This window comes from Megalops cyprinoides, chromosome 8, assembly GCF_013368585.1.
Source record: "Megalops cyprinoides isolate fMegCyp1 chromosome 8, fMegCyp1.pri, whole genome shotgun sequence".
In the NCBI taxonomy this organism is placed as follows: Eukaryota; Metazoa; Chordata; class Actinopteri; order Elopiformes; family Megalopidae; genus Megalops; species Megalops cyprinoides.
Window position 1 is genome coordinate 3,330,150 of NC_050590.1, and position 19,190 is coordinate 3,349,339.

The 19,190-nt window shown below is 45.0% G+C and overlaps 1 pseudogene; it reads right to left on the minus strand.

The window, feature by feature from the left end:
* Positions 1-5,824: 5,824 nt before the first annotated feature.
* On the minus strand, positions 5,825-10,405 carry LOC118782235 (annotated as a pseudogene).
* Positions 10,406-19,190: the final 8,785 nt, after the last annotated feature.

The following is a 19,190-nucleotide window of genomic DNA, read 5'->3' on the forward strand; positions in this document are numbered from 1 at the left end:
AAACCAGGGATAATGAATCTACTTGTCTGTTCACCCAATTTAATTTTCCAAAGAGATGTTTTAGCCTGTTTTTACACTAATCGTTAGATGGTCACTGAACATCTTCAGAACTGCTAGGACAATCCCATCTTGATATATTCAGTTGACTCCATAAAAGACACAGGCTTGTTTGGAATTTTAAAAAGTCCCATGTCATCCGTAATGACACCTTCCTCTTGTTCTGCACATGTGAAAATTATAGGTTGGTATATTAAGAGAGTCTATTTTTTGCACTTTATTTTCAGAAAGGCAATGGCCTGTCATGTAACGCTAAGTGAAGCATTCAAGAGGAATCACAGCCTGATTTTAACTGAATTCGGCTTGAAGCCATTTTTACTGCACTGTGATTTGTTTATAAGGAACAGAAAATTGCCTTTGTTCCTCTTCATTAAACTAGAGGTGACAGATGACAAGCTGTTCATATGGACAGTAAGTGGGGAAGGAAAGACAAGAAAAAAATAAGAAAAAAAAGATTAGAAACAGGGGAAAAGCAATCAGCCTCACACAGCCAAACTTCTTCGTTATTCTATGTAGTGACTGAACGACTCAGTCCCTTCATTTTGAGTAATTAATGGACTTACACTGAAACAGGTCTCATTTCTCATTCAGTGCACCAAACCCATTGACCTGACAGGTCCTGGCTACACCCTGGGACGCCAGCTTGGTGAGGATCAGCCATTGACAGGCTAAAGGAGATAAAAGGTATAAATAAACAATATACTCTCTGATGACAGAGATTAGCACTGACATTGCACTTCAGCAACACATTTTAATTTTTTGTCTCATTTGGGCCAAACTGTTTACTTTGACAAAATGTTGGAGAAAGAACATGAATGGGTCTTGGGACATCCTCAAAAAATATGATTCCACCCATGTATTTCCTTCATTTAAAAAGAACAAATAAAATAGTTTTTATGTACAGTATAATAAAAACAACTGGAACAATAGCCATATATAATACAAATTAAAAAAATACAATTCACAACCGTTATGTTCAACCACAGGTCCATTTACAAAATAACTTTACGCACAAGCTTACAATTTGACAGTTTGAATTTATAGCCAAGTTAAGGTGGGTGAGGAAGATGCTCAAATGGAGTGTTTATTAAACAGGTCCCAGGTGTCAGAGCATCTACTCCGTTCTGTACTAACACACACTTAGGATCCAACACCTCTGTACTGACTGTACTGAGATCAGTCAGCTGGTCAGATATCCACTCTGTGTGGACTTCTCATGCTGTATGTCGGCAGTGTCTCAGGCTGTATCAATCAATCTTAGATGCGATCAAGACAAACAAAAATCAAAACACCCACACAGCCATGACTGGCATTACTGCCCTTAGTATTCTGAGGAGAGCCAGAGGATGTCTATTCTCAGATTTTACCCATGATTCCGTGATCCTGTTCTTCCCGTTGCCAGCTTGTGGTCGTCTAAATCACAGCTACATTAAGCTGCCGGTTCAGTTGCAATAACAAACTGCACACGTAATCTTTTTGTCTTTTGGCGTACTGCATGGAAATTCTGCAAAGCAGCTCTCTGCTTTCACTACAGCTGAAACACCAATACAAGCTTGCTTTATCCTTTTTCACTATAGCTCGTAGCTTTTGAGTTGTTTTGTAAATCTATCAGTTTATTTATTGCCAGTTTATTGTTTGTTGCCGTATTAGTGTTACTGTTTTGATAATTCGCTGGGCATGGAAGTTTTGGTTGCAGCACTATTTAGTTGGAGGCTTATTGATTGATTAGAAGACTGTCTCCACAGCTACATTATTCATTAACCGTTGTGCTGAAGTAGCAGCGGTGATGGTACAGAGGCTACCATAGTGGCAGCCTCAGTCAGAAGAAGACTTGGTCAGACATGGCCAAGGGATTGTATCTGCGGGGGTCCATCAAGGGAGAACATCAGGGAGAACAGCAATACACCACGCATCTCCCAATTCTTGTCACAACTCCTGCAGAAGACGCACTCGCTGCCACTGTCGTCCTCGGTCTTTCTCCATCTCCAACCTTATACATCCCTTATTGACCCCACCTAACCGATCTGTTGCAGGAGGCCTGTGGAACAGGCAGTCTGCAACCTGAAAAGCTGACTTCATCACAGCCTACACCTCCCACCTCTCCGTAAAGTTCCTCACCCTCACAGAGATGTGGATCACCCCAGACAACACTGCAGCCCTCTCCACTGTAGACTTCTTCTTCTCCCACACTCCCCAACCCTTTGGCTGGGGTGGAGGGACTGGACTGCTCATGTCTCAATCCTGGAAATTCTCTGTTCTCCCTTTCTCTCATCCATCTCCTCTTTCCAATCCCATGCTTTCACTGTCACTAACCCCTGTACAATGTGTTGTTGTTTACAGACCACCTGTTGTTTACCAGACTTCCTTTAGGAACTGGATGTTCTCCTCAGCTCCTTCCCAGAGAATGGAACCCCCCCTGATCCTACTGGGAGACTTCAAGATTTACCTAGAGACCCCTCAGGCCTCTGGATTCCTCCCACTGCTCCACTCCTTTGACCTCACCTTACTGCAGTCACCTCTAACACACAAGGCAGGCAAACAGCTGGATCTGATCTTCCTGGGGGACTGCTCCACCTCAAACCTGAAAGTAAGCCTCCTCTACCTCTCTGACCACAACTTTGTCTCCTTTTTTCTACCTCCTCCTCCACAACCCAACTCTGTGCCTACCTCTTGTCACTTCTTGCTGTAACATACACAGTTTCTCACTTTCAGCTCTCTCCTCCACAGTTCTCACTTCTCTCTCGCCCCTTAATACTTTGACTAAACTTGTTACAGATTCCGCTGCATCCAGCTTTCTCTCCTCTCTGTCATCTCCCCTTGATTCTCTCTGCCCTTTTACTTCCAGGCCTGCACAACCCACTCCGCCTTATCCATGGCTAACGGATTCAATCCATGAGAACAGGGCAAGCATCACGCCACAGAAAGAAATTGGAGAAATATAGCTCCTCCACTGATCTGTTGAACTCTCACGCACTGCTCTCTGCCTTCTCCTCAAGTGTGTCTTCTGCTAAGGCTTCCTTTTATGAATCCAAGATTCACAACTCATTATCTAACCCACAGACTGTTTTCTAACTTCCCTCCTCAATCCTCCTTCCCCCCCACCCCCCTCTGATTTCTCTGCAGATGACTTCAACCAGAAGATTAGAGACATTCAAAAATCCCTCCAGTTACCAAAGCCCTATTCTCCTCTTCCTCTTTTTCCTCTCTCCGACACTCTTCCCCTCCTCTCTCTAAATTCTTTCCATTTTCCGATATTGATGTCATTCAACTCCTGTGTGCCTGCAGCCTTCAAGGAGGTGCGAGTCACACCTCTGCTGAAGAAAAGGACTCTGGATCCATCTCCTGTCCAGAACTAACCAGTCTCTTTCCTTCCCTTTCTCTCTACAACGCTTGAAGGTGCAGTGGCTAACCATCTATCCTCCTTTTTCTTCCAGAACAAGCTTCTTGACGCCTTTCAGTCTGGCTTCAGGGCTGGTCATTCCACAGAGACTGCCGTCTTCTCCATCATTGAAGCTCTTCAGTCAGCCAGAGCATCCTCCCACTCCTCAGTCTTAATTCTTCTGGACCTTTCTGCACCCTTTGATACAATGGACCACACTTAATTTTTGTCTACCTAGTGATCCCATTGAGGGATCACTGACACAGCTCTTCTTTGGGTTAAATCCTACCTCTCTGGAGACTCTCAGGGTGTTCTGCAACAGCGGTTTGCCTAGACCCTACGCCTGCCTACGGGTGCTCCTCGAGACTCTGTACTGAGCCCGCTCCTCCTCTCTCTTTACATGGAACCTCTTGTCTCTGTCATCTCCTCCCATGGCTTTTTATACCACTTTTATGCTGATGACACTCAACCTTTCCTGTCTTTTCTGCCATCTGACACACAGGTCTCTGTGCACATCTCAGCTTTCCTGAAGGATATTTGACAGTGGATGGTGGACCACCACCTAAAGCTTGATCTGGATAAGACAGATACTTGACCTCCATCTTGGTCCTTTGGTTTCAAGACCTCTTCCTCAGACTAGACTCTACAAGCCTTTTCACCAGTGGCACTGTAAAAAGCCTTGGCATAATATTTGATAGCCAACTATCCTCGTCGTCTCAGGTTGCAGCGGTGAGTGGGATGTACAGATTCATTTTGTACATCAGAAGGATCCGCCCCTACCTCCCTGTGTATTCAACACAGATCCTAGTTAGGCCCAGGTACCCTTATGCCTGGAGTAGTGTCTCTCTCCGTCTTCCTGCTTCCCTGCCACTAATCCAGGATGCAGCTGTATGACCTGTATATAGCCTCCCTAAGTGTAGTGAAGTCACAGCCCTGCTCACCTCATTGGCTTACTGTTATCACTCACATCAAGTTCAAAACCTTAGTGCTGGCATACATGACATTGTTGGTATGAGGGGCTGTCTCATTCAGTCTTTAAACTATATTTACCACCCAGATAACAATGCTCTGTAACCACTGGGCAGCTGACTGTCCCACCCCAATGGGGTTGCTCCTCTCAGACACGATGCATGTATGTACTGGTCCCCCAGTAGTGGCATGAACCTCCCACAGTGTTTCGCATTCAACTTGAATTGATACACTTCTGTTCTGTTTTGCTGGAAGACACTCTGGATAACAGTGTCTGCTAAATGCATGTAATGTAATCAAGTAGAAAAGGTTCTGAATCATGTTTCAAATGCTGGCCCAACTGTCAGACCATGACAAAAAAAGGTTTCACTCCTCTGAACAATGCTTGCAGTGTAAAGAACAAGACAGAGAAGACTACCAGGCTGGGATCTACTTAACCGTAACTTGTAGTTTTGTATCACACTGTTGCCCCCAGATTGAAATAATGTAATAAAAGGCAGTTTTATGGTTTTCTTAGTGCATCTGTGGTGGCCATTGAGGTGAGACCATACCACTCAACTGTAAAGTACCCTGAAAGCGGTTATGAGTGCAATTTTATATCACTGCTAACATCAGAAGACGAAGTTGCAATTATTTTGTCAGCATTGCTGCTTACTTGACCACACACTGTTCAGTGGATTAACCAGTGACCAAAAGGCCAGTGCAGAAAAGCAATTTAGTCATATGGCAAACATTACAGAAAAAAAAATTCCTCTGGAATTGGATATGAAACAATATTAGCACATTCTTAGCTATCAATATTTCTTTGGGTATAAGTGGGTGTGTCATGCAAGATGACGCAGAAAGAAGAATGTGCTTGACAAACAGACACAATACTTAAATTATTCACCTTTATTTTCTCATTTAAAACACTTGTTCTGCCAACATAAGCTTTTTTCAATACAACATAAACTTTTACAACAAAAGATCTGTACAAGATCATATTATACATTATAAATACAAAGAGTGCTGAAAGCCTTAAGGTTAGTCCATGAATAATGTCTTGGGAATCATTTTAGTGACATCATAGCTGCTTACTGATCATAGTAAGACTCTTCCACATGACTGAATTTAAACCGATCCCAATACTGAATATTCTGAATATCCTTATCCTTGAATTTTTCTGCCTAGTTAAATTATGGTTTCACTTAGTGGGTCTTTCTCCACAAGCAAATTCCTTCTAAGTGTGATGCCATTAAAACAGGGCAGACAAATGGTCAAATGACTGCTTCTCTTCATTTACTCACCTATTCAATATGGAAATTATGGAGGTTTCAGGAAATGGCAGAATCTTTATCATAGCCACTACTGGCCAGATAAATTTGAATTCTGGCAAAGGCTGCAGTGTTACGGGTCCCTCGTGGTGGTGAGAATATGCAGTTACATTACACAGCAGTTGCTGAGTGCTTTCTTCTTTCCATCTCTCAAACTTAAGATCCAGCTCGGCTGTGGTTTCGACTTCTGTGGCTGTTGTGCAAATAATTTCGCTTCCCTTTGCGGTGAGAAAATAATGCAACATTTACTCTCAAATCATAAATGTCTGCTCAAGAAATTTTGCCAGGTTATGATTCCTTCATTTGGGGGAGGACAGCAAAATGGTTTACCTTGCAAGATGGAGGACAGCTTCAATTACTCCATTTCCGTCGTTAACACTGGTTTCAATGAACATGGCACTGTATGCCTAAAAAGCAAGATGGAGCACATTAAAGACCTGTTCATCTCTACCGCATCCGTTTGTCCAGGTAAACAGAAGGCTCACCTTGGCCAACTTCTCCCCATCAGCAGTGGTCACACAGCTGCCCTCAGGTCTCTCTGCCCGCAAGTCAGTTTTGTTTCCAATGACACATGTGGGAGGACATTCATGTGTGGATTCCTGGGGAAAACAGGGAGGTGGTGCTTGTTAGTCCAGGTGGTTTCCTGTAGGATTATGGTGAGCTAAATGAGAGGTTATGAAATGTCGTCTGCACTGTTGTGCCACTTGAGAAGGGGCTACCGTTGTGGTCTGCTCAAGAAACGCACAACAACCAGTCATAGGTGATTTTGTTTAGCACATTTCATGGTTAACCCAATTTTTCAATGGCTTATCACTTGCCAGATGTGTATTGTACACCCAGTTTTACAGTAAAGCGGTCCAAACACACAAACCAAACCTAGAATCCCACCTGAATCTGGTCCATCCACTGCCGCACATTCAGGAAGCTTCTCTCTGAAGTGACATCATACAGCAGCAGAACTCCATGGGCCTTGCGGAAATAGGACCTGGCAACGCTCCGGAACCTTTCATGGGAGAACGGCCGAGAGAATTTTCTTCCAGAGCAACAGTGCTGGTTTGACGGGCAGGGTATAGGTTCCTACTACACATTTAATGTCAGACTGATATACAGAATGCTGTACCTTTCTTGTCCTGCCGTGTCCCAGAACTGCAGGGTAGTCTTCTCTCCATCCACCAGCATTTCCTTGATCAGTAAATCTACCTCTATATCACACAGTAGAAGTCTCTCAATAAGGCCAAATCCGTATTTATCAGGGATTTATACATTTATACTTTCTTTAATAGCACGACACGAAGCATTTACGTATTGTGAATAATGTCTACATCAGCTAGCCACCCTGAACTGGGATTTGCACTTGGTACACCCTTACCCAGCGTTGACTGTATATTCCTCCTGAATGTGTTGGTGCTCAGTCGCAGAAGGAAGCTGGATTTTCCTGAACCCGCATCTCCCGCCAGAACCAGCCTGTACGTGGGAGCAGGTGCTTCAGAGCTGAGTGTGTCTGTATCCACCTGTTTTCAGTACAGAAACCCAGAAAGGGGTTTCAGATAAGGACGGTCGCAGCTACACCACACCTGGTCATTTTCTATAAAATACTGGAATCTAAACTTTGCTGTCGCTTGGAAGGGTAATGGCTGAAAGTGTTGTCCTCAAGAGTGTGCCCGTCTATCATTGTGAAATAAAACTCAATGCCCCCTTTGCTGCCATGGGCACACTGCGGCAGGAGGTGCTATCCTCTGGCTCCTATCTCACTACAGTCACCCAAATATCACTCCTTACCTTAGAGGAGAATACAGAGAGGCGTCTTCGGACAGAGGAGGCAATGGAGCTACACTTGCTGGGAGCCACAGACACCGCCGCCTCAGATATCTGCCACAGGGAGATAGGTAGGGCCATGCTGTCAAACGTCTGACATTTCAAAATAGGATCTAGCCAAGAAAGGAAATAAGGACCACAGGTTGCTATAGCCCTGAACTCAACGTCAGAGGGCACAGAGGACTAACTGATTTACCGTGTCCACAGACTCCTGGCTGTCTTCGCTGTCATATTCGCTGCTCGAGCTATCCGTCATGGCCAATGACACTGTGCTTCTGCTGTCCAGGGAGTCTTCAGCCCAGTTACCCACATGCAAGTACTCAAATCCCCTAGAGTCAACAGCTTCACTTGTGGCCTCACTGGCTGAGCTGCAAAGTGAAGTACCACCTGAAGCCCCATGCTCTTGGATCAATGAGGTCAAATCACGCAAGTCATAGTGACACTTTGTCTAGGGGAGCAGCTGGACCTTTACCGGTTGTTTGGGCTGCTCTGTTGCATGGACCTCAGCCTCCACAGCGGGGTTTCATCTGTGGAGAAGAGCTACACAGAGGCAGCCTTTGAGAAGCTGAATCTCACAGCATCAGGAAAACTGACTTTCCCTTAAAATATGAGCAACACATACCCTTATATCTCTCAATGTAACATTCCCTACAGACAGTGAGGTTTCGTTGCTGTCACATAGTGGTCTATGCATATCCCTGAAAGGAGAGGAAGGGACAATAAGATATGAAAGCTGATGTGTTTCTGCTGATAAAGATTTTACATCATGTGCATGTGAATATACTATGGTTACTTTGTCGTCCTTTATTCCTTCTAAAGGACATGAAAAAATACCATGAAGGCATTTAAATGTAAGAGGTCATGAAGAAACACCTAAAATTCAGCCAAGTAAAACGGGAAGCTCTATGGCGTCATTTTACAGATGTTAGGGCTAGTCACAATGAGGAGGATAACGAGAACTACAAACAATCTACAATTTATCAGCCACAGCAAAATGTCTTAACATTTCAATACACCTGTCTGATTAATTCCTTGTCCTTTATCTATCACAGCATTCTTTGTTTTAAATAGCACTGATCGGCAAGTTTTCATCAATGGACCAAGATGTCATCTAGCACTCTAAAGGTCTCCTCAATATCCATTATGGTTCAAGGTTATTTATTCACTTTTGTGGTGTCACCAACTGTATTCATTTAAACCTGTGAGATTTAGATATTTTTATTGTTACGATTACTGTTATTCCATACATGGCCAAGGACTAACAGCCATATTGCAAAACAGAGCAAAAATCCTGTTGTTGACTTATTGGATCTCAATGTGGTGGGAGAATGACTAGCTCTCTCTCAGCATCTCTCTCAAGTTATTATTCTCCCTGTAGGAGACAGCACCCAACATGGTGTCACAGAAGTTCTGCGTTTGTAACAAGTGATGCCACAGGCAGCACCAGGTGACTGTAACCTGTGTGCACAGCCCCTGTGAGACGCTCCTTGCTCTCACCCATCCTGCTGCAGCATCTCATCATTCTTCAGCTGATCCAGCTCCCCTTGCAGAACGGAAATGTTCACCTGAGCGGAGAGGAGGGAGCTCTTGAGCTGCTCATTTTCCTGCGGAAGAAAAGAGATGAGTGACTTCTCCCAGGCTGAAAGTGAGGGATTCATTAGCTGCTGTGCGCACCATCGATGTACCTGCATCTTCTGACGGAGCAGGCTCGTCAGCTTCTGCATATCCATTCTAGAACTCTCGTGCTGCGATTCTTCTTGGTACTGGGAAAAAAAAACATTGAAATAAAATGTAAAATACTGGAAATAGGAACAGGAAAATGTCTTGCAATGTTTGGTGTACAAGAAAAAAAAGACTGTACTGTGTTCACAAAGAATATGAAACCAACAGTGGTGTCACCCCCTTGAGTGAGAAGATTGAGTAGTTGGTGCCAATGCTGAATACAATATAGCAATTAAGTGTGTGATTGATCATTTCAAAAACCTTTGTGAAGTCAATCAAGGTGTGAATAGAGGTGACAAAAAGTAGAAAGCTAAGCAATTTAGTCCTGCACTCCCATTTGGGCAATTGATCCAAGACAAAAATAATTTATGATCTGAACCTCACTGTGCCACCCCTGCACCTATTGCACCTCTGCCGTCTACTTTACTCTGAGCAACTGTTCCTCTGTGCTAGTCCACTCTGCCAATGTCAGGTGACCACACTTGAGCCAGCCTCCAGAAATCAGATTGAGACAGGAAGCTACAAAAGAACTGCACTGACTGACATCTACACACCTTACAATTACACCAAGGAGTGGCACTATCAACTGATCTTTCTTACAAAAAAAAAAAAAGACATGCGAATACTGTTCTTTGGAGAAATGAGAGGACACAGAAATGAATGGGGGGAAAGCAAAACGACCCGTCTAATTTCTGTCTTCCTCGTTCCGTATACAAGCCGTTCTGCCAGCCAATAAGCAGCCCCTCAAACATGAAAATGGAACCAGTAATGCTGTCCTCAAACAGGTATGTGCTAGCACATACAGCTGGGCCATTCAAAGTAGGCAGCTAACTAAATTAGGCAGCTAACGTCAGTTGAGAGACGCAAGTTACCTTCCCAAGGCAGTTACGTCGCCGTCCACTTTGTCCTCCTCTGATTTTGCGCTACTTCTCCAAGCTCAGAAAAATCCAGAGTTTCAGATAACTCGTTGAACCTTGCCGAAATCGACATACCCAACTTCATCCACATCAAACTCCTTGAACAAACTTTTTACTTCTGTGGTGGGGACATTGAGCTCTCGGCACACGGCTTTAAAGTCCTCGTACTCGATCTTACCAGATTTATTAACATCACATGCTGAGAACAGCCGTTGAAGCTCAGATCTGTCCATCTTCACGCATTCACAACGCAACCGCATTAACAAATGGCTGTGTTCTGAAAGATTCTCAAAGTCTTATCCAAGCGACACAAGTTTGGAAAATGCGTGTAATGCAGCGCGCACCGTACTGATTGCCGCAAATATAACAGGCGTGTCCACCAATTAACATTTTCACCTGCCAGACTTTGTCCTTTGTCCGTTCAGCCAATTTAAATTTTCCAGAGAGACGTTTTAGCCTATTTTCACACCAAATCATTTGATGCTTAGTAAACATTTTCAGAGCTGCTAGGACAATCCCATATTGATATATCGAGTTGACAGATTGCAAAATTCCGAACAAGGCTGTGTTTTAAAGTCCCGCTGCATTCGAAACGATACTTTCCTCTTGCCCATAACTGCACATCCAAAGGTTGCAGGGTGATATTTTAACAGTCTAGACCGAACTGTTCACTTTTTATCAAAATGTGGGAGCAAAAAACATAAATGGGCCTTGGGATTTCTGTTGTGTTCCGTTAACAGAACTACTGTCGATTCTAGCTGACGGTTACCGAATCAGTGCCGACATATCCCATACACCCCTAAAATGCCGGCTTTTGGGCAGGTAAAGGGAAAAGTGCACGTCCCTTCGCACCGCGTCGGTACGTGCAATCCGTCGTTAGGAAATGTGAATCTGGATTTTGTAATGACTTTTACTCTGAGTTTTTTTTTTTTTACCTGAGTGAAGTAAACTGAATTTAGACATCAACGATGGAAGCAGGTGACCTACCTTGCAGTGTGCACAGGTGTACTGTTGCCTTACAGACAATTGGTGCGAGCCTGTGCCCCTACCGTTCTTATAGACATTGGGTGAGACAACCAGCGCACACTATGGGGGTGCTAAACGCTCGGATGATGACAACAACTTGCACCGACAATCAGATCTCATCTTATTTATAGATTTCGATGGGACTACCTGTTTTTAATGTGTTCGGCAAGATGTTGCTGTGATGTGGCAAATTGCATGGTTTTAAATAGCCTATGTGCAGTGGCGGCGGGTGAGCTGGAAACAGAGGAAGCCCGAACATTACCTTTAAATCTATCATTACTTTCAACCCGTTCCCACACAAATTTCAGACAATCTTAGGTGTTTCGCGAACATTTAGGCTATTCTAATTACGCGATTGGTGTCGATTATTAAAGGTAATGGTCGGACTTCCTCTGTTTCCAGCTCACCCGCCGCCACTGCCTATGTGATGTAAAGACAGCAGTTTACCTATCTGCATGTTGGTATGTTCCAGGTAGGGCCTCAGTGGGGAAACCTGTGAGGTAAGCCACTTTCCTTGCAAGGGTTGAGATAAGATAATATAAGATAAGATAAGATAAGATAAGATAAGATAATCCTTTATTTGTCCCACAATGGGGAAATTTGCAGTGTTACAGCAGTATGGGGGAAAGCGCAATAGTAACAAAAAAAAAGATAAAAAGATATAATAAAAATAAATAATCGAACAACAAGATATAATCAGTAGTAAATAAATAAAAACAGACAGTACAGTAGTGTTGCACATGAGTGAATTATCAGTTTTGATGTGTGTGGTCTACTGGGAGCAGTGTTGATTGTAAAGATTGATTGTAAAGTCTGACAGCAGCAGGAGGAAAGGACCTACGGTATCTCTCCTTCACACACTGCAGGTGAAGCAGCCTGTCACTGAAAGAGATGCCCAGTGCTGTCAGAATATCCTGCATGGGGTGGGACTTGTTCTCCATCAGGGAAGATAGCTTAGCCATCATTCTCCTTTCTCCCACCACCTCCACTGGGTTGAGAGGGCATCCCAGGACAGAACTGGCCTTCTTAACCAGTCTGTTAAGTCTCTTCCTGTCAGCAGTCGAGATGCTCCAAACCACTCCATAGAAAATGACTGATGCCTCCACAGAATCAAAAAAGGTCCTCAGGGGTGCTCCCTGTACTCCAAACGACCTGAGTCTCCTCACCAGATAGAGTCTGCTCTGTCCTTTCTTGTATAATACATTTGTATTGTCAGACCAGTCCAGCTTATTATTCAGGTGAACTCCCAGGTACTTGTAAGATTTCACCATCTCAATGTCCATTCCCTGGATGTTCACTGGTGTAGGAGGAGAGTGTTTGCACCTGCAGAAATCCACCACCATCTCTTTGGTTTTCCCTGCATTAATCTGGAGGCGGTTCCGCTGGCACCAATCCACAAAGCTCTGGGTCAGTTCTCTGTACTCCCTGTCGTCTCCATCCGTAATTAGGCCAACGATTGCGGAGTCGTCAGAGAACTTTTGCAGGTGGCAGTTAGCTGAGTTGTGCATGAAGTCTGCAGTGTAAAGGGTGAAGAGGAAGGGAGCCAGGACTGTTCCCTGCGGGACTCCCGTACTACAGATAACCATGTCAGACTTGCAGTCCCGTATCCTCACATACTGTGGTCGATTGGTGAGGTAGTCCAGAATCCATGTTGTAAAATGGTGATCAACCCCTATGCACTCCAACTTTTCCCTCAAGAGTGAGGGCTGTATGGGCTGTATTGAAGGCACTAGAAAAATCAAAAAACATGATTTTCACAGTGCTCCCAGCCTTTCCCAGGTGAGAGAGGGACCTATGTAGGAGGTAGATGATAGCGTCCTCCACCCCAATGCCAGGTTGATAGGCAAACTGTAGTGGGTCCATTGATGGGCTCACCAGGGAGCAGAGGTGGACAAGGACCAGCCTCTCCAGGGTCTTCATCAGGTGCGATGTCAATGCCACCGGCCTGTAGCTGTTAATGTCCTTCAGGTGCGGAGTCATCGGCACTGGTACCACTGTTCTGACTATTATTTCATTGGGGTCTAAGAAGAATAGGTTAATACTAAAACGATTGGAACTGATATATTTTATTTGTACTTCTTAATGAGCATGAGAGAACTATGTGTTTGTATTAAGTTGTTGTATTGCTACATTTCCCGTAATTCTTTGCTCCAGCGTCGGTATTGGGAAGATTGGGTAGACACAGAGCAGCCAAGTTAGGCAAGTGGCGGATGTTTTATTTCATTTATTTTCTGTACACAACCAACAAATGTAACGTCATCATTTCCTCTATAAAGATTAACAGTTGACACCCAATCGAATTAAGGTCTCGTCAGTTTGAAGGTAGTTAATCTACAACCACGCAGGATGTTTTCCACAGCTGTGGCACTCTCCCCAGCTTCAGGCTCAGATTGAAAATGTGCCCAACTATCCTGCTCAGCTGATCTGCACAGGACTTGAGGAGCCTTGGACTGATGCCATCCGGACCTGGAGCCTTTCTCACCCTAATAATCCTGAGCTCCTTCCCCACCTGGCTTGTTGTGAGGGACAGGTTGGGGCAGGGGGGCTGTATGCTAGAGGATGTGGGTGGGGGGGGGTAGTGCATTGGACAGGAAGTGCAATGGATGTGCAGGGTAGCTGTGAGCTGAGTGTTGTGGGAAGAGGGGTGGTGGTGGGGGTGGGGCAGTACACAGGGGGTGCAAACGATGGGGGTTTCAGCCAGGACGACTGGACGGGGGGAGGGGTAGATGACTGATCAAATCTGTTAAAGAAAATGTTCAGATCATTCACCCACTTTCGGTCCCCCACAGGCTTTTAGTTGGGTTCCTTGTAGCCAGAGATGGTTTTGAGGCCCCTCCAGACTGCGCTGGCGTTGTTCTGCTGCAGCTGATCCTCCATCTTCCTCCTGTAGCTGTTTTTCTCCTCCCTGATCCTCCTCCTCAGCTCCCTCTGTACATTCCTCAGCTCCTCCGTCTCCAGACCTAAAGGCCCTCCTGTTCTCCTTCAGGAGAGCTTTTATGTCAGGAGTAGTCCAGGGTTTATTGTTGGAAAAACACAGTATAGTCCTGCTGGGTACGGCATCCTCCACACAGAAGTTGATATAGTCCGTAATACAGTGTGTGAGACTGTCAATGTCCTCCCCATGAACATCACAGAATACTTCCGACATAAATGTTTCAAAACAGTCCTTCAAGGCCTCATCAGCCTCATCAGTCCATCTTTTCACTATGCGAGTAACAACTGGCTGCCTTTGTAGGAGAAGTTTGTACACAGGCATGAGATGCACCAGGTTGTGATCAGATCTTCCCAGGGGAGGGAGGGGTGATGAGTTATACTCCTCCCTGGGGGAGAGAGTTGGAGCCTGACACTGGCAGAAGGTTTTTCTGCAAAGCTACTCAGAAATGTGAGCTATGCTCTCCCCTCCCTGTTGATTCTGACTATTAATAGTGTAGTTTGATGCTTGTGTATCAGTTTGTGTATATATTTTCGTTTCTTGTACATATACAGTACCAGCCAAAAGTTTGGACACACTTGATGAAGATAATTGGAAACATGCATTCAAAGACATTTTGATCTAACTTATGCTTAACATGACCTGTGCTTAAATGCTTGAAATTTGTTTCTTAGACAAACATAAACAATGAAATCAATGCCTATGTATGAATATTTTTCCAAAAAACATTTTAATTTTAAAAACAATATTTTTGGCCGCTTTGGAGAATCTAAAATACACGATTGTTTTGATTTGTTTAACACTTTTTGGTCACTGCATAATTCCATTTGTGTTATTTCATAATTTCACTGGTGCTGTGCATCTTACTCTCCACTTCTCAATAGCATAATAGCATTGACTGATTATACACTTGTTGAGTGCTTAAATCAGGAATTGCCCAATTGAACCAATGCTAAACTGATTCGTTGCATGTATTTGTTGGCAGTACAGTACCAGTCTAAAGTTTGGACACATCTTTCTTATAATATAATATATTCCCTCCACTGTATGTATGTTTTCCCTCTGCACCTGCTCCTGGCAGGAACAAACACCAGCCTGTCTGTCCCTGCCACCTCTCTTCACTGTGTATGCCACCTACCCTATGACATTTAATGGTAGCTGTGGGATCCAGGCCAGTAAGGGCAACAGTGAGTTATTCAAGATGCCACCAAGGCATCTACCAACTGCAAGGGACAAAGAAGAGACCACAGAGCCCTATCCTGGAGGGGGCAACAGCAGAGGTGGATATAGGCCCTATCCCGGAGGGGGCAACAGCAGAGGTGGATACAGGCCCTATCCCGGAGGGGACAACAGCAGAGGTGGATACAGGCCCTATCCCGGAGGGGGCAACAGCAGAGGTGGATACAGGCCCTATCCCGGAGGGGACAACAGCAGAGGTGGATACAGGCCCTATCCCGGAGGGGGCAACAGCAGAGGTGGATACAGGCCCTATCCTGGAGGGGGCAACAGCAGCGGGCTCATGCCAAGCCCGAGAGGAGAGTTTGGCAGAGCTAAGAAGCACACTACAATGCTTCACATGCCCAACTACTTCGAGAGGAGCCATTTGGATGTGAAGCCCAACACCAGAAGCAGTGATGGAGGGGGGCTCCAACATCATTTTGGGCAGCTGCAGTAGAAAGTACATCCTGAACGGTGGGAGTGGCAGTTGTTGGGTGGGGTGCAGCCCCAGCCCCAGTGTTGCTTATCTTGCGGGATACCACCTGGAAAATGTCCAACGCAATAATGCTTTGTCCATGAGTGAGTCTGAGGGAGGTATTGGTTGTGGTTTACCGAGCTACACTTGCTCCTCCTCTACACATACAATTCACACACCTTTGAGGCTGTAGCAAAGGGCAAGAGCAGTTACCCCCACCCGGCCTCAAACTTGGGTCTACGGGGTACCAAACTGCAGCTTTGACCGCGACACCAAAGAGCCAGTCTTGTTGGTATGGCAGTCAGAGTACATACTCAACTGTAGTGACAGCACTCTGTCACAGAGTCCTAATTCATCTAAGGCACCTCCAGCGCCTGTGTGGACTCTTTGGTCCAAAGTCATTTGTCATAGTTGTGGTCAGGTTGGGCAAATGAAGGCTGAATGTCCCATGAATCGGGTTGGGGAGGCTCACCTTTGTTTTGTGCCCAGAGCTGAGGTAAGTGACCACAGCAATAGGAATGCCTATGAAATTTTTCATAGGCATTCCTGTGAATGTCCTTCCCCCGTTTTACTGAGGTAAAACAGGGGAAGGACATTCAAAGCCCTTTTTGGGAGTAGCCAGACACTAGTAAGGGGGAGTGAAAATCTGGGGTGGAATGGCCAAAAATTCAAGGTGTGCTGCATTTGTTCAAACTTGGGTTGAATTGCCTTATGGAGGGGTAATGAAAGTACCTGCAGGTGGGGAAAACCAGGAAGTAAAAGTGTCAGGACAAGGTTAAATGCATAGAGTTGTGTGAAAATCTATCTGAACCTGATGCTGGTGATTTGGTGAATCTTCCTGTTGATATTGCTGAGCTGCAAGGAGAAGATGAGACCCTCAATTCCTTGTTTCAAAAAGTTAGTGGTAGATGGTGAACAAGGTGTAAACACTGTTTTGGACAAGCAGATTCTTTTTTTGTGATGGGAAGGCAGCTGTACTGGTGAAACAGTGCTGGCTTGTTATCTCCCAAAGGAGAGCCACAGTTTTGCAGTTAGGACATTCTGCTCCATGGCCTGGACATTTGGGGCAAACAAAGACCCAGACAAGGACAGCCAGCAGGTTTTACCGACCTCAGCAGTATTCAGACTGTGAAGGAGAGCCTTCGCCACCTCTCCTTAAGTGCTAAATGTCAATTGTCAATTAATTACTAGTTAATTGTTGTCAATCATCATTAATTGTGTACGCCTGATGGTGACTTGCAAGGGAACAGCCTATTGGATAACAAGCCACACCTGACTAATTGAAGGGTGATTTAATACAGGTGTGGCTGGGGCGCAGGAGGAAAGGCTCACTGTGTCCCTGCTGCTGGTGGTGCACAGGCTGGATTCCTTTGTTTTGTTTGTTGTATTTTAAATTATTGTTTGTTTTAACATTTTGTTCCTTTTGGGCTCGCTTATGAGAGAAGTGTTGCCCAGCTTCTCTACACAGACATAATTCAGTTTTGCAGGTCATGTCCAGACTGTCAGTTGACAGCACCTGGGAGAAAAGGTGATAGGGCTCCCTTGATTAGTCTTCCCACAATTGATGGATCATTCACCCATATCACCATGGATGTAGTCAGCCAATTAGAGAGTCGCAGGGTAGGCAATTGGTACATTTTGGTGGTATTTGACTGTGCAAACAGATATCCTGTGGCATTTCCCTGAAGCAGATCAAAACAAGACAGGCTGTAAATACGCTAATACAATTGTTCTCCAGTGTAGCATAGTGGTGAAGGAGCAGGACTTGTAACTGAAAGGTTGCTGGTTCAATCCCCCACTGGGACACTGCTGCTGTACACTTGGCCAAGGTATTCAACGCATAATTTTTGCCTCAGTAAAATATCCAGCTGTATAAATGGATGACATTGTTAAAAACTGTAACTGATGTAAGTTGCTCTGGATAAGAGTGTCTGCTAAATGCCAATAATGTAATGGGTGGGCATTCCATGGGAGATGTACGATTTGTACCGGCCCAACTGATGGAAAACAAACCTTGTCTATTACATCAACCCGCTGAAGGAGAGGGCAGGCAGACCTGCAGCTGCAGCAGGCACGCTGTGGGCCCATTCTATAACCAAGGAGGAAGAGTCCCGTGAACGCCACTTCCCCAAGGCTCACAGGTCATTACTGCCCGGCCTGCGCCATCTTTCTGTCACTCACAGAAGTGAGCTAAAGGAATGCAGTCAATGTGAGTGGAGTGGACTGCAGCCACTTTCCAGAGGATGATGGACGAGGTATTGCAAGGAGCTGAGAGCTTCTCAGCTGTGTACATTGACAGTGTTGTCATTTTTAATTCTTCTTGGGAGGAGCATCTGCAACACCTGGGCGGTGTCTTCTACCGGATCCAGGAAACGGGTCTGGTGACCAATGCCCACAAGTGCTATCTGGTTAAAACTGCGGTTCAGTGCCTTGGGTATGTGTTAGGTGGTGGGCTGTGATGGACAAGCTGGAGGCTGTCAAGGCCTGTCTGCCTCCCTTAACGAAGATTCCTGGGGTTGGATCATGTTAAAAAGGGCCTCATTCCTTTGTATATTTCAGTTTGTGCACACCACCCCCACCTCTCACAGACCTTTGTTTCTAAACCAGTTTAAACCTGCGCAAACCTGTCCTGCTTCTCTCCCTTATCAGCAGCCCCCCTATAGGTAACACAAAGCATGAGCACACCCCCAAGGACAGCCATCAAGTCACCATTTGCCCTCTGACCTCTCCGTATCGATTGGCCACCAATAGAGCCAAGGATTTTGGACAGTATAAAAGTTGTGGTGAGGTCCTCTACCTCAGTGCTGCACCAGTTCGGGTGGGGTGAAGAATTGGAGACACCAAACTCCTTGTGACAGATTGTCGTGGTGTTGTGAGCGTCTATGCCAATACACGTTTTACCTTGGTTAAAACTGGTTATACTATTGTCTGTAAAGCAAGGGAAGGGGGGGTTGCATGCTTGTCATATGTGTATTATGTTTTCACTGTAATTACAATCGTGTGCATCTGTTATTTGTACCGAAACAAAGTGTTTTGTTTCCTGAAGGCAATGTGTTAGTATTGGTCATTGTTTCTAAACTAGGCAGCAGTGTAGCGTATTGGTAAGGAGCAGGGCTTGTAACCAAAAGGTTGCCAGTTTAATTCCCTGGTGCGGCACATCCACTATCAAGAAAAATCATCTGACTATAAAATGGTCCTTAGATGTACACATAAAATGTACATACTGTATGTATGTATCTTACTGGTAAAGATTTTGTTTTAGAAACCGACCCCCAAGCCTTGCAGTGGCTCCACAATACAAAGGGCAGTAATGCCCATATCACATGGTGGTATCTGTCAGTACAACCATTTCATTTTGTGGTAAAGC